The following is a 12,735-nucleotide window of genomic DNA, read 5'->3' on the forward strand; positions in this document are numbered from 1 at the left end:
CCAGTTTTCTTCTTTTTCATTGATTAAGTGTTTAACTTCTTTTTTTCCTCCTTTCCAAATCGTTATTATTGACTTTTCGTGTTCGCCAATCTTATTACCCAGAATCTTTCTGTCCAATTTCAATTTTCTGCCCAATAACATTCCAGCAAAAAAATCCTGCACGATACTGTCGCCATGACACTTCCTCACTCACCGCACTACAAACCCCCTAAAAAATAAAATTATCACAAACAAAAATCGCAAAGGCCATAAACTTTTACTGTAGCATCTCTTTCCCCTCCCTCCTTCGCAACCAATGCAACCCACCCTGCCAAGCCTTCCAAGAGGAAGAGAAACCTATTCTGGCTCTGCTGGAAGTAGGGGTGATGGTATTTGTCGGAGCTCAGTAGGCCCACATATAACTGCATCAGCGACTCACCGTGAAATCCACAAATATTCATTAAGAACCTTGTAACGGTGACTCCGTTGCATTAGAATTATTTATCCAAGTTCAAGTAATGCAGTAACATGTTCCCAATGCAAACAGATGTATTTTACAGAGATCACACCATCACAGTTGTACATATACTACATTTTAAAAGCCTGAATGAATCATAACTTGCAATCACTGAAGCTACAAGTAAGTTATGAACTCTTGGTCTTTCACACAAGTCAAGCGTATCCTAGTTTCCTGTAATTTTGTCATTCTCTGTGGACTTTATCACTGCACTGAGGCAGTGCAGAAGTGGGGTTCTCATCTCTGTTTAATGAGCATTGTGAGATTTGCTTCCTGCTGTCAGGGTTTCTATGGTGCATTGTTATCAAGCGCCAAGTGTTACCTCGATGCAGTGAATTAACATTTTTCTTTTTCACTGCAGCAAGATTAAAACCATTTTCTACAATAAGAACAATGTTGACCACAGAATAAATCTAAGATAATAAACTGTGGATGGGTGGCAGTGAGCTACAAAGCTGCAGTTCGATTGAGCACTTCTGATAATATTGCAGGCTACACAAGCAAAGCTTGAATAGGTAATGAGCATCAGGTTATGTTACTGAAATTGCAAGCATGACCAAACTGCTCCTTTTTAAAACTAGAACAGTTGCGATGAATTATCATTTAACTTTTTTTGTACATTTCTGTCTTTCTCATCTAGATCCTACCCTCTGGAACTCTTTCCCTCTTTGCTTTGCAATTTCCTGCCCTTTAAAAGCCTCCTTAGAACCTATATTTTCAGCTGTACTTTTGGTCAGCTCTCCTACTTCTTGTACTCCTTAGTCCATGCTCTCCCATGCGAAACCGCTTGAGGCATTTTATTACATCAACAACTTGCATTTATATAGTGCCTTTAATGTTGAAAAACAACCCAAGGTGCTTCACAGAGGTCTAAACAGACAAAATTGGATGCTGAGCCAAAGAAGGAGATATGAGGAGTGGTGACTAACAGTTTACTCAGAAGCTGGGCTTTAGAGAGGGTCTTAAGGGAGGAGAGGGAGGTAGAAGGTTTAGAGAGGCAATTCCACAGCTTAGGGCCTAGATGGCTGAAAGTATGGCTGCTAATGGTGAGGCAAAGGTGGGAGGGGGGGTGGGGTGGGGTGCACAAGAGGCCAGAGTCAGAGGAACAGAGAGTTATGGGGGAGTTGTAGGGCTGGAGGAGGTTACTGAGATAAGGAGGGGCGAGGCATGAAGGGAATAAAACATGTGAATGAGAATTTTAAATTGGAGGCATTGGGGGACTGGGAGAAAATGTAGGTCAGCCTGATAGGTGCAGGATAGGATAGATAGGGACAGAATTTTGATTTGAACTGAAGTTTATGGAAAGTCGAGGATGGGAGTGCATTGGAATAGTTGAGGCTCGCGGTCACAAAGGCATGGATGAGGGTATCAGTAGCAGATGGGCTGAGGCAAGAGCAGAGGCAGGAGATGTTACAGTGGTGGAAGTAGGCAGTCTTTGTGATGCAGGATCGGTCACTTAGCTCGGTTGAATAGAACACTTGCGAACAGAATAGAGTTCTAAACAGTGTGGTTCATTCTGAGACAGTGGCTGGAGAGGGGGGTGGAATCGGGGGCAAAGATACAGAGTTTGTGGAGAAGATGATGGCTTCAGTCTTAGCAATGTATTCACATGAAAGACAATATAGAAATGCTAGTTGTTGTTTGTGAAACTATTGAGTTCAACAGTGTGAGACAGTTGAAACAAAGTGGGTCAATGATTGTCTCTATTGATGTTGATTCAGCTCAAATTTGGGGTAGTAACTCTTCCAACCCATGGTCTTGATGATGTCATCACCACTCACTATTTGATATTGTAAGCAAAAGAAATTGAGAAAAAGGCAATGAAGCTGATGATTTTTTCCCAATGGTTTCAATTTTGAAAGGACACATGATGCTGACACTCCCACTTTAAACTCACAACTGAACAGTTGCTGTTGTTTATATTACATAGCCTTCGGCTTTTATTTTAGTTTTAAAATTGTTTTCGTACTTCCCGCATGGTTTAGTTGGCAAGCACACTAGATTGTGTGATACTAAGCCAGACACTCAGGTCTTTCGAGGTTTGATCCTGATCTGTGCTGAGTTAACTGATCTCAACGCATTTGGGTCACGACAGCATCCCAGGAAATGGAAAGAGGGAAATCCGCTAGACTTCCTGTTCCAGATTGCTATTCGATGAAGTTTGCTGCAAAGTATGTGTGTGGACATTGGGCAAGGACAGGATCACAATGGACTGGCCTGCCGACAATAGCTCTCTAGGCCCATGCATGACAAATGGTAAGTCAGGTGATGTATCAAAGGAATGCAAAAACCTGTGGAAGCATAACTCCAAAAATAGTCCATGCCTTCGGTGGGGGTGGAGGAAATTGGAGGAAAGATTTGATTTCACTTATTTCGATTATGTGGCAAGCACACAGACCACAGTAAAGGTGCCACTTTGTTAATGAAAGAGTAATAAAGATCTAGATTTAGAGACTGAGCCTGCTGGTATCACACGGCTAATACTAATTCCACACTTCCAGTACACCATTGGAAAATATAGGCCGGAAACTATAGGCCAACAACTATAGGCCAGTCAGTTTAACCTCAATGGTGGGGAAACTTTTAGAAACGATAATCCGGGACAGAATTAACAGTCACTTGGACGAGGGTGGATTGATTATGGAAAGCCAGCCAGGATTTGTTCAAGGCAAATCGTGTTTAACTTAGCTGATAGAGTTTTTTGATGAGGTAACAGAGAGGGTAGATGAGGGCAATACAGTTGATGTGGTGTATATGGACTTTCAAAAGGTGTTTGATAAAGTGCCACATGCTAGGCTTATCATCAAGATTGCGCTCATGGAATAAAGGGGGCAGTAGCAACATGGATACAGAATTGACTAAGTGACAGGAAACAGAGAGTAGTGGTGAACGGTTGTTTTTTGGACTGGAGGGAGGTGTACAGTGGTGTTCCCCAGGGGTCAGTGCTGGGACCACTGCATTTCTTGATATATATTAATGACTTGGACTTGGGCATACAGGGAACAAATTCAAAATTTGCAGATGATACAAAACTTGGAACGATAGTAAACAGTGAGGAGGATGGTGATAGACTTCAAGAGGATACAGACAGGCTGGTGGCATGGGCAGACACATGTCAGATGAAATTTAACGCAGAAAAATGCGAAGTGATACATTTCTGTCGGAAGAACGAGGAGAGACAATATAAACTAGAGGGCACAATTCTAAAAGGGGTACAGGAACATAGAGATCTGGGGTATGGACGTCATGATGATCCTATATAAAACACTGGTTCGGCCACAACTGGAGTATTGTGTCCAGTTCTGGGCAATGCACTTCAGGAAAAATGTGAAGGCCTTAGAGAGGGTGCAGAAGAGATTTACTCGAATGATTCCAGGGATGAGGGTCTTTAGTTACATGGATAGACTGGAGAGGCTGGGGTTGTTCTCCTTGGAACAGAGACGGTTGCGAGGAAATTTGATAGAGGTATTCAAAATCATGAAGAGTCTAGACAGTAGATAGAGAGAAACTGTTCCCATTGGCGGAAGAGTCAAGAACCAGAGGACATAGATTTAAGGCGATTGGCAAAAGAACCAAAGGTGACATGAGGAAAAACTTTTTTACACAGCGAGTGGTTAGGATCTGGAAAGCACTGCCCGATGGGGTGATGGAGGTAGATTCAATCATGGCCTTCAAAAGGGAACTGGATAAGTACTTGAATGGAAAAAATTTGCAGGGCTACGGGGAAAGGGCAGGGGATGGTACTAGTTGGATTGGTCTTGCATAGAGCTGGCGCGGACTTGATGGGCCGAATGGCCTCCTTCCCTACTGTAACCTTTCTATGATTCTATGATTTCTATAATTCTGTACAGTGAAAAATAATAACAGGGATTCACCACAAGGGTAGTGGAGGATAAACCCCTAAATCAAATGTCATACAACGTAATGAATATTTTTTTTTAAATGTCACCCTTCCTTACGAGCAGATCCTGAAACTATCAAAGGTTTCCTGAGTTCTGCGATGGCTTTAGTCTCTAAAAGAGACCTCGTACCGTACCCAAATGATCGTATCTCATCTGTGAGCTGAGACAGTGGGCTCCGTTTTGGAATGAAGTAGCGGGTGCGTTGGGGGCGAGGGGGCTCCGAAAATCGGGGAAATCCCGAGCGGGTTCGGAACCCTGCTCCAACCCGCAGACTTCCGAGTTCCCCACTGACGCGTCTGGGTGCGCGCGCGCCTCACGAATGCGGAAGTTCCAGCGGCAATTAAAGCCGGCGGGAAGACAGCTATGAGTGTTATTTTGATACTTGAAGTACTTAATTTTGTGCACATTGAGGCAGGGGTCCGATTTTCATACATCCTCAGCATGTTTCCCGTGCTGTGGGAAACACTCCATGTTCTACCAGACGTGTTTCAGCCAGCAACCAGTTGTACATTCAAATGCTTGTTTGACAGATGGGGATAAAAGGTGAGTTATTGCAGCAGGGCACTCAGTTCTTTCAGAGAAACTTTTGGCTGGGAGATCTTTGTGTTTTCACTGAAAATTCTTAGTTTCCACTCAGAATTCCTCTGTTCACACATATTTACCAACTTTTCGGACCCCCTCAAACTGACACCATCAGGATGGGGGGGTGCCATGGCTGCATTCACCATACATCCGAGGACAAGTAGCATCACCAGCCTCGCCACCCCTCCCTGCACAAAACAGTCCTGCAACTACACATACAGCCATTGTAAAGTGACCTAATGATTGGCATCAAGTGTTGCCATTCATAGGGCCCTTTCATGAGGTTCACCATCACAAAAGCCAGGCGAGAATGGGCATAACGTGGCAGTAGTGGTGAGAATGATAACATTTAATGTGACTTTAACAAAAACCAAATATAAATGAAAAACATGACAGTCTGTCAGATACCCTTGTGCACACCCTTCGTGATCACAAGTCCTTTGCCTTTCTCTTCCTACTACTTCTACATGGTGCATCCCCTGTGGCTGCAGCTGAGGTAGTGGCAGGTTGCTCATGTTCATGCCCTGACTGCTTAGATGCTTTCGGCCTATGCCCTCTAGGTTTTGGAGCCTGTGAGGGCCTCTTCAAAGTCTGCTCCGCCTGCACCTGTGCAGGGGCAGTTTCAGCCACCTGGAGAGGAGACAGCATTGCAGGTACTAGTTGAGAGGGGGCAACGGGTGAGACATGGGAGCGCTTTGAATGGCGTCCCCACTTCCATGTCCCCTTTTGCCATCATCCCTCTCCTGGACCAGGCCCACATCACTCCTACCACCCTGCTGAAGAACAGTTTGGAGGACATGTGTGATGCCTTGGAAGCCCACTTGTAAAGTATCTGTCTGCCTATTTAATGTGGCAGAATGTTGTTCACCGAGTCCAAACGACCGTTGTTAAGGCCTGAATGGACTCATCTGTGAGCCGTGCTTGAAGCTCAATGGAGGCTAGCCTTCCCTCCATCGCAGACATTCCCGCACTTATCTGTGACACTATCTCAGATACTTGCTCATGTCTCTGCGACACTATCTCAGAGATTCCCTCCCGTACCTGTGCCACCATTCCACTCATGCAGGAGTTGGACTCCTCCATCCTCTGAGCTATTGTGGGGAGTGCGTGTGGCACCTGTTCCAGCACCTGGCAAATGTGCTTCTGTCCCTCGATCATTCTCCTTTTAAAGGATGGTCCCAGGGGTTCAGCATCTGCGTCCAGCTGAGCAGAGCCTGGAGAGCAGTGCTCGCACCGACGTGGATTCCCCACAACTGCCCCTGCGACCAATATCTGCTCGTGCTCACTTGTGTGCGGTGACTTACCAGGTACCTACTCAACTAACTCACTACTAGGATCCACCGACCTGTGAGTATCTGCGCTGGTGGATGGCTCACTATGATGTGATTGTGCACCCTCAGAGGCCGGCAGGACCTCTGAGGAATCGCCCTCTGCGGTCGTTGAAGGGTCTGTAAGCGAACAGAAGGCAATATTAAGCATCATCACAGATGTGTCATGTTGCGATGAGCATACTGAGGTGTTGAACATGGCAAGCATTGTTAACGTCGATTCATATTGTGTGTGGTGAATGTTAAAGTTTGTGAGGTGCCAGTCTCAGCATCCCCGACGGACAGGCACTCGAGGGTGCGGCTGATCTCCAGTGCCTCCTGCTCCGCGTCTGTGAGGACCACCACTTGTTGTGGCCCCCCCCTCCAGTCCTCGCCCTCTCGCGTGCATTCTGGGCTCTCTTCTATAAGGGGAGAAAGTACAGACACGTGAGTGAGTGATGGTGAAGTGGCCAACTGATGAATGTATTGCTTTGGGTGAGGCTGACCTTGAAAGAGGTGTATCAGTGGGTGAGTATGAGACACAGCCATCACATTGGATGAGGATGGGGTGAGTGGTAGTGCTGGGGTGACTAATGGGGAGGTGAAGAAGTGCTGAGGAAGTGCAGGTAAGTTGAGGATGAGCCTTAAGTGATTGTGAGGAGTGATGTGATGGAGTAGTCTTGGCAGTGCAGAATGAGTTTGGGGGGGAGGGTGGTGGTGGTGATGTGGAACACGGAATGTAGGAGAATCAGTAAATGTACTCACTTTGGCTGACCTAGTTAGGTCATTGAACCACTTCCTGCACTGGACCCAGATGCGGGAGATGTTGCTGCTGCTGGTGACCTCGTCTGCCACCTCAAGCCAGGCTTTCTTGGTGGCAGAGGCAGGCATTTCCCCCCCGACTGCGGGGTAAAACACCCCCCCCCCCCCCCCCCCCCCCACCTCCTCCTCACCCCATCCAGTAGCTGCTGCAGTGAGGCATCGCTGAACCTTGGAGCAGCCTGGCCCCTGTGTTGCTCCATTGTGGTTTCTGGATCTTTGCTGCAGCAAAAGCCTTTGGAGCAATGGCCTTTTAAATAGAGGTACTCCAGTTGACAGCCTGTGATGTGGGTGCCCAGTCCGCCCGCTGTTCAGCTTTCGGATGGCAAACCCGGAAGCCATATTAAGTGGCACCAATTCACTTGCGTGCGAGACGGACATATTTTATTAGTCGGGTTACACACGTGCCCATTCACCCCTCCTCGCGCCCCCCCCCCTCCGCTGCCATCCCGCCTCCATTCTAAAATTGAGGCCAGTGAGTGGCAGCAGGCCATTTGATCACAGAGGGCATCACCGCTGAGGCCACTCCTGTCCTCCCACAATGTCCACACATGTGCTCCTTCCAGCAGGGCTCACTGGATAGCAGTCAGGAGTGGGATCCTTGGCTGAAATTTCCTCCTTAGCACAGGCCATTGAGACTAATTTTCGCGACCCCTCTGCCACCCAGCTTAGATCAGCTAACTCAGCAAACTCCAGGCATCGAACCTGGAGCCTCCCTGGCCTCATACAGGCAGTGATGAGAAATTGTTATTTTCCAAAGGTCACATACTAAAGTGCTTCAACTGTATTTAAGTATTGAATTATAGCAAAGATTAAGAAAGGCCTATAGTTGTATGGCTCATAGCAAATTCATATTTAGGAAAGCAATCACACCAGTGAATAAATGTCAGTGGATGACAGTGGGAATAATAAACCTTACTTTCAATTTAACTCATAACAAACTTTTAACATAACCTCACAAGGGTCAAGAAATATGCAGCACCGTTACCACACAGGCTGATCCAGGCAAACATATCCTAAAAGCATCTTGCATAGTAAATGTTTAGTCAGGCTCTTTGCTTTTTACATAATTTATTGTTTTTTCCTCTGCTGTATTTTTTTAATGTATAAAGATGTCTTGGATTGCTATTTAAGTCAAACGCTGGGAGAATATTTTAGTTCTGACAGTCGCTCGATGATTTCTCTGCTTCAGATAAATAACTGAAGACAGTTCTAGAATTCAATTGTATCTCTGGTTTCCATCAATTAACTCCATTACATTCCTTTAACTTATGTATTTTTTTCTCAAGCACTAGCTATAATAATTTCTCAAACAATGTACTAATGTTGGGCTGTTACTTTATATTACATACAGTGACCAAACCATCAGCTACTTCAAAAAGTAGCTTATTGAAAATGATTATTATTCACTTGAATTAAAATACATCTGGAGAGTGGGAAGTTAATTATCCATGCCGCATCAACTGTTTGCTGTACTAATACATACTTTACATTTCACCATACTTTATATATACTGTATGCACGTAACATGGAACTGTACTGTACAGCAGTACTACACAATGCACACAACTGTACTGTTATTGGACTAGTGCAGTAAAGCACAATATTGCCTGGAATCAAGCCTCCTACCAAAATCTCTGGCTAGGAACGGAGGAAGTTGCTGCCTTATCAATCCTGTTAAACAGCATCTCCTTCCAAGTACCCCATCATAGACTGCAAAACACCCCATGGTATTACTGATATCGGAGATGCCCCTGGACCTGTTGGTGTTGTCTCCTCAGTGGTGTAGGTGTGGCCTTCCAGAGCCTCTAGCCACAAGTGGTTTCAAGGTGTGGTGTCAAAAAGGGATTGTTGAAATAGCCAAGCTCCTCAATGAGGGCCAATTCATGTCCTCCTTGCAGCTGACTAAAAAATTACACATTGACCAATAGAATTGGCTCTGCTATGCCCAGATCTGACACTACCTAAGAGGACCTGGCTACCAGACGTTTGTGGGGTGCCAGTCTCGGTGTCCCCGATGGATAGGCTCTTGAGAATGCAGCTGATCTCTAGGGCCTCCTGCTCTGCGTCTGTGAGGACCACTATTTGCTGTGGCCCCTCTCCAGTCTTCGCCCTCTCACCTACATTCTGAGCTCTCCTCTTCTAGAAGGGGAGAAAGTACAGACTTTGAGTACAGGACACGTTGAGGTCACAATCAGATCAGCCATGATCTTATCAAATGGCAGAGTGGGCTCGAGGGGCTGAATGGCCGACTGCTCTTAATTCGTATGTTTGAGTGTACATAAAATGCAGTTTAAGCCGACCTCAGTAGAACTGACCTTCTGCAATGCAGCCCCCATCTTTCCCACCACAACCAGCACCCCATCCACCACTGTTCTCCATGTTACAGCAAACCTACATAAATTCTTGGAACGAGAACTGGGCTGCTCACTTCCAGGGGAGCAATGGAGGGAGGCACTGAACCTGACCTGCACCTGAAGTAAGTTGAAAGAAAGTGAACTCAATATGCTCCATTGCACATCACTCACTCCACACAAACTGTAAATTCTACCTGACCACATCAGATAAATGCTGGCACAAATGTAGCTATAAAGGTACCCTCCAGTGCACATTCTAGTCCTCCCCCTGACTTTAGCTCTTATGAACAGAGGTCCTGGAGGGAATCTATAACCATGACTGGCCTTACCGGCTGCTAGACCCAACTTCATAACTACTGCCAATGGATAATCCCCACCCATCACCTGCTTGCCCAGCTCTTGCTCCAAGCAGCATGAAAGCTTTGAGCAACTGACAGCACCACCACGGCAAACATGTAGACAAGGAACTTGTAGGACATGCCAGTCAGTAAGCAAGACAGAGCCTTCATCTGGAACTTGGAAAACACCTGGAGGTTTGGGCTACCTCCTAGCAGGCCCTTCCCCACCAATTGTACACTAGAACACCGGAAGAGATACCTCGGGGCTGAACTCCAAATGAACAGAATCTTGGTAAATTGCTGGCTGATAAGTTCTAGTACCTATAGGGCAAGGCCTGGGAGTGCTAATGGACTCCTGCCAGAACAAGGGCATTAAAGCAGCAGCAGCCAAATACAATAATTCTCAAAAAGGTTCAGAAACTGGGCCATCAGTATGAGGTTTACGTTGACCTCTCATTGCCCGAGAGTGGGGTAAGATTCATAACTCTTGGGAATTATAATGCAAATATGGCTTGAGAAGGAATGAGGAGATCTTTCAGTCTTTCTCCCTCATATCATTATAATGAGTCACATCTGTCTCCTTACACGTGCTATGACTCCTTGCCCCCACAAATTTGTGTCCGTTTGCAGTTTATAGAGAGATGCCTGAGAAATATTAGGATTCTGGTTCTTTCCCCCAAGCTTATAGCTAATTTCCATACTGAGTCACTTGAGGTGCAGAAATGTAACTTCCCTTTGAAGCTTCAATTTTAGATAATCTGTACTCTTTTGAAATCGTGGAAAACCCCAGACCAGTTTTGAGTTCCTTTTTCTGATAAAATATAGTAAAACAACAGATGCAGGTAGTTCTGCCATGAAAATTTACTGATACTGCCTGATGCTATATCTGTGATGCTGGACCATCAACTTATATCTATAATCAGTAAGGCTTAGTAGATTGTGCATTTATCAAGATAGCAATAACAAAATACAGAGCAACTTCAATGTGATATTTTGCCAATGTTAAACCACCAGTCTCCCCAACACTCTGAATGGATAGTATTGGTACCCGGTTGTTCTCATTCACACTGGATGTTTTTTTATGCAAATAAGAGTGTTTCCTCACAGATTACATTGGGGTTGAGGCTACGGTTATAATTATTGAAAAAGTGTTTTATTTTATTATGATTTTCTCCTTTCCCCTATTTTTCTAAACTAGTTCCTTGTTTCATTTATTGATCATCTTTTTGTCAGTTCCTTGGTTTTCATTTGCTTGATTTTGTTTTCTGAATGTTGTTATTTTTCTCCTGTAATTTATTCCACTTTCTCCTGCCTTTTCTATCCATTTGCTGTCTTTTTATTGCATCTTTCATTCAGAGCTGGTTCACCTTCAGCTTACCTCCATTACTCATTGTAAGGTTTCCCTCCAGCATGGAATGGGATCAGGTTAGGTCAGTATTGAATTTCTAAACTACTTAATATCCTTCCACAGCTTTATGAATGAATCTTGGAAGGTTTTAAAATTCTCATCTTTGTTTTCAAACCCCTTCATGGCCTCGCCCCACTCTAACTGACCTCCTCCAGCCCTACAGCCCTTTGAGATCTGTGCGCTTCTCCAATTTTGGCCTCTTGCGCAGTCCCGATTTTAATCACTCCACCGTTGGCAGCCTTGCTTTCAGCTGCCTAGGCCTTAAGCTCTGGAACTCCCTCCTTAAACCTCTCTGCCTCCCTACCTCTTTCGCCTCCTTTTAAGACGCTCCTTAAAACCTATTTCTTTGGCCAAGCTTTTGGTCACCAGTCCTAATATCTCCTTTTTTGGCTAGGTGCCAAATTCTTGTGAAGCGGCTTTGGGACGTTTTACGACATTAAAGGCACTATATAAATACAAGTTGTTGTTGGTTGTGAGATTCATTCAATTTCTATCCTATTGTCTGTGAATCAGACTGTCAATACAGTCTTTTATTCATTATCAGGATTAACTGGCTATTGGTTGTTATAGAATATCCAGTGAGCAGTGGAATGACACCTGAACTGAGACAGACATCATTATAACCTTGAATAATGGAGTAGATGCACTGTATCTATTACCAGGTGGGCTTTTGACCAGTAATAATGCTTTTGGTATTGGCCTCAGTGTGGACATTGGTGCTTCACTAAAGCAAACCTTGAAGGGATCAATGGATATTTGATATTCCAATTAGAGGCCATAGACAGGACCAAATTGGACGGCATGTCAGTTTAGTAAAAATAAAGCTCCTGATGCAGAATTCTCCCCCTATATATTACATTTACAAAGCAAGCTAAAGATAGCTAGAACATAATTATTGAACCAGCGTTTGCTGCATTTTGACTACCTGATTTCACTATTGTGGCCCTGAAATTCCTTGGGATGCGATCCTGGCGGAATTTTTGGGGTCATTGGGAGGGTTCCTAATTTACACGGGTCAGGCGGGCACTGCGGAAGCACCTCTCGCACCTCCCCCCCCCCCCCCCCCCCTCCCCCCCCCAATTCGACCGGAAACTTTGGCACCTGCCTGCCGTGGGTTGCCCAGGCAACCCCCTCCACCCAACACTACTTTTCTGGCCATGGGTAAGGAGGCCGATCTGCTATTTTTCAAAAACCAATTAGCCATTTCTTTGGGAGTCCAGGCCAATTTCCTGGCCTGGACCCATCTGGTGGGGCCCACATTTGTTCACCTGAAGGCTGGTACTCCTCAACTGGCTCAATGAGGATATGTTGGATCCTGACTGAGCCAGTGGAGCAGGAACTCTCAGTGTAGAGACCGTCCTTCCCTCTGACAACATTTGTCTTATAGAAGGTTTTGACCCTTACAAAGCAAGTCGGAAACAGCGGAGATGCAGTTGCTCCAGGACTTTGCCGTTTTCTGTGGAATTTTAGCCCCCAAATGTCTGAATGGAATCCTGGAGAGTAATTTTGACTTTGGGTGATAGTGT

The 12,735-nt window shown here is 45.2% G+C and overlaps 1 protein-coding gene across 4 annotated transcripts in view; it reads left to right on the forward strand.

Annotated features, from left to right (window-relative positions):
- The window catches only part of b3gntl1 (UDP-GlcNAc:betaGal beta-1,3-N-acetylglucosaminyltransferase-like 1), a 309,746-nt gene that overhangs the window by 43,548 nt on the left and 253,463 nt on the right, over positions 1 to 12,735 (forward strand). The window lies entirely within an intron of this gene.

Source organism: Heptranchias perlo, chromosome 23 (assembly GCF_035084215.1).
Source record: "Heptranchias perlo isolate sHepPer1 chromosome 23, sHepPer1.hap1, whole genome shotgun sequence".
Lineage (NCBI taxonomy): Eukaryota > Metazoa > Chordata > Chondrichthyes > Hexanchiformes > Hexanchidae > Heptranchias > Heptranchias perlo.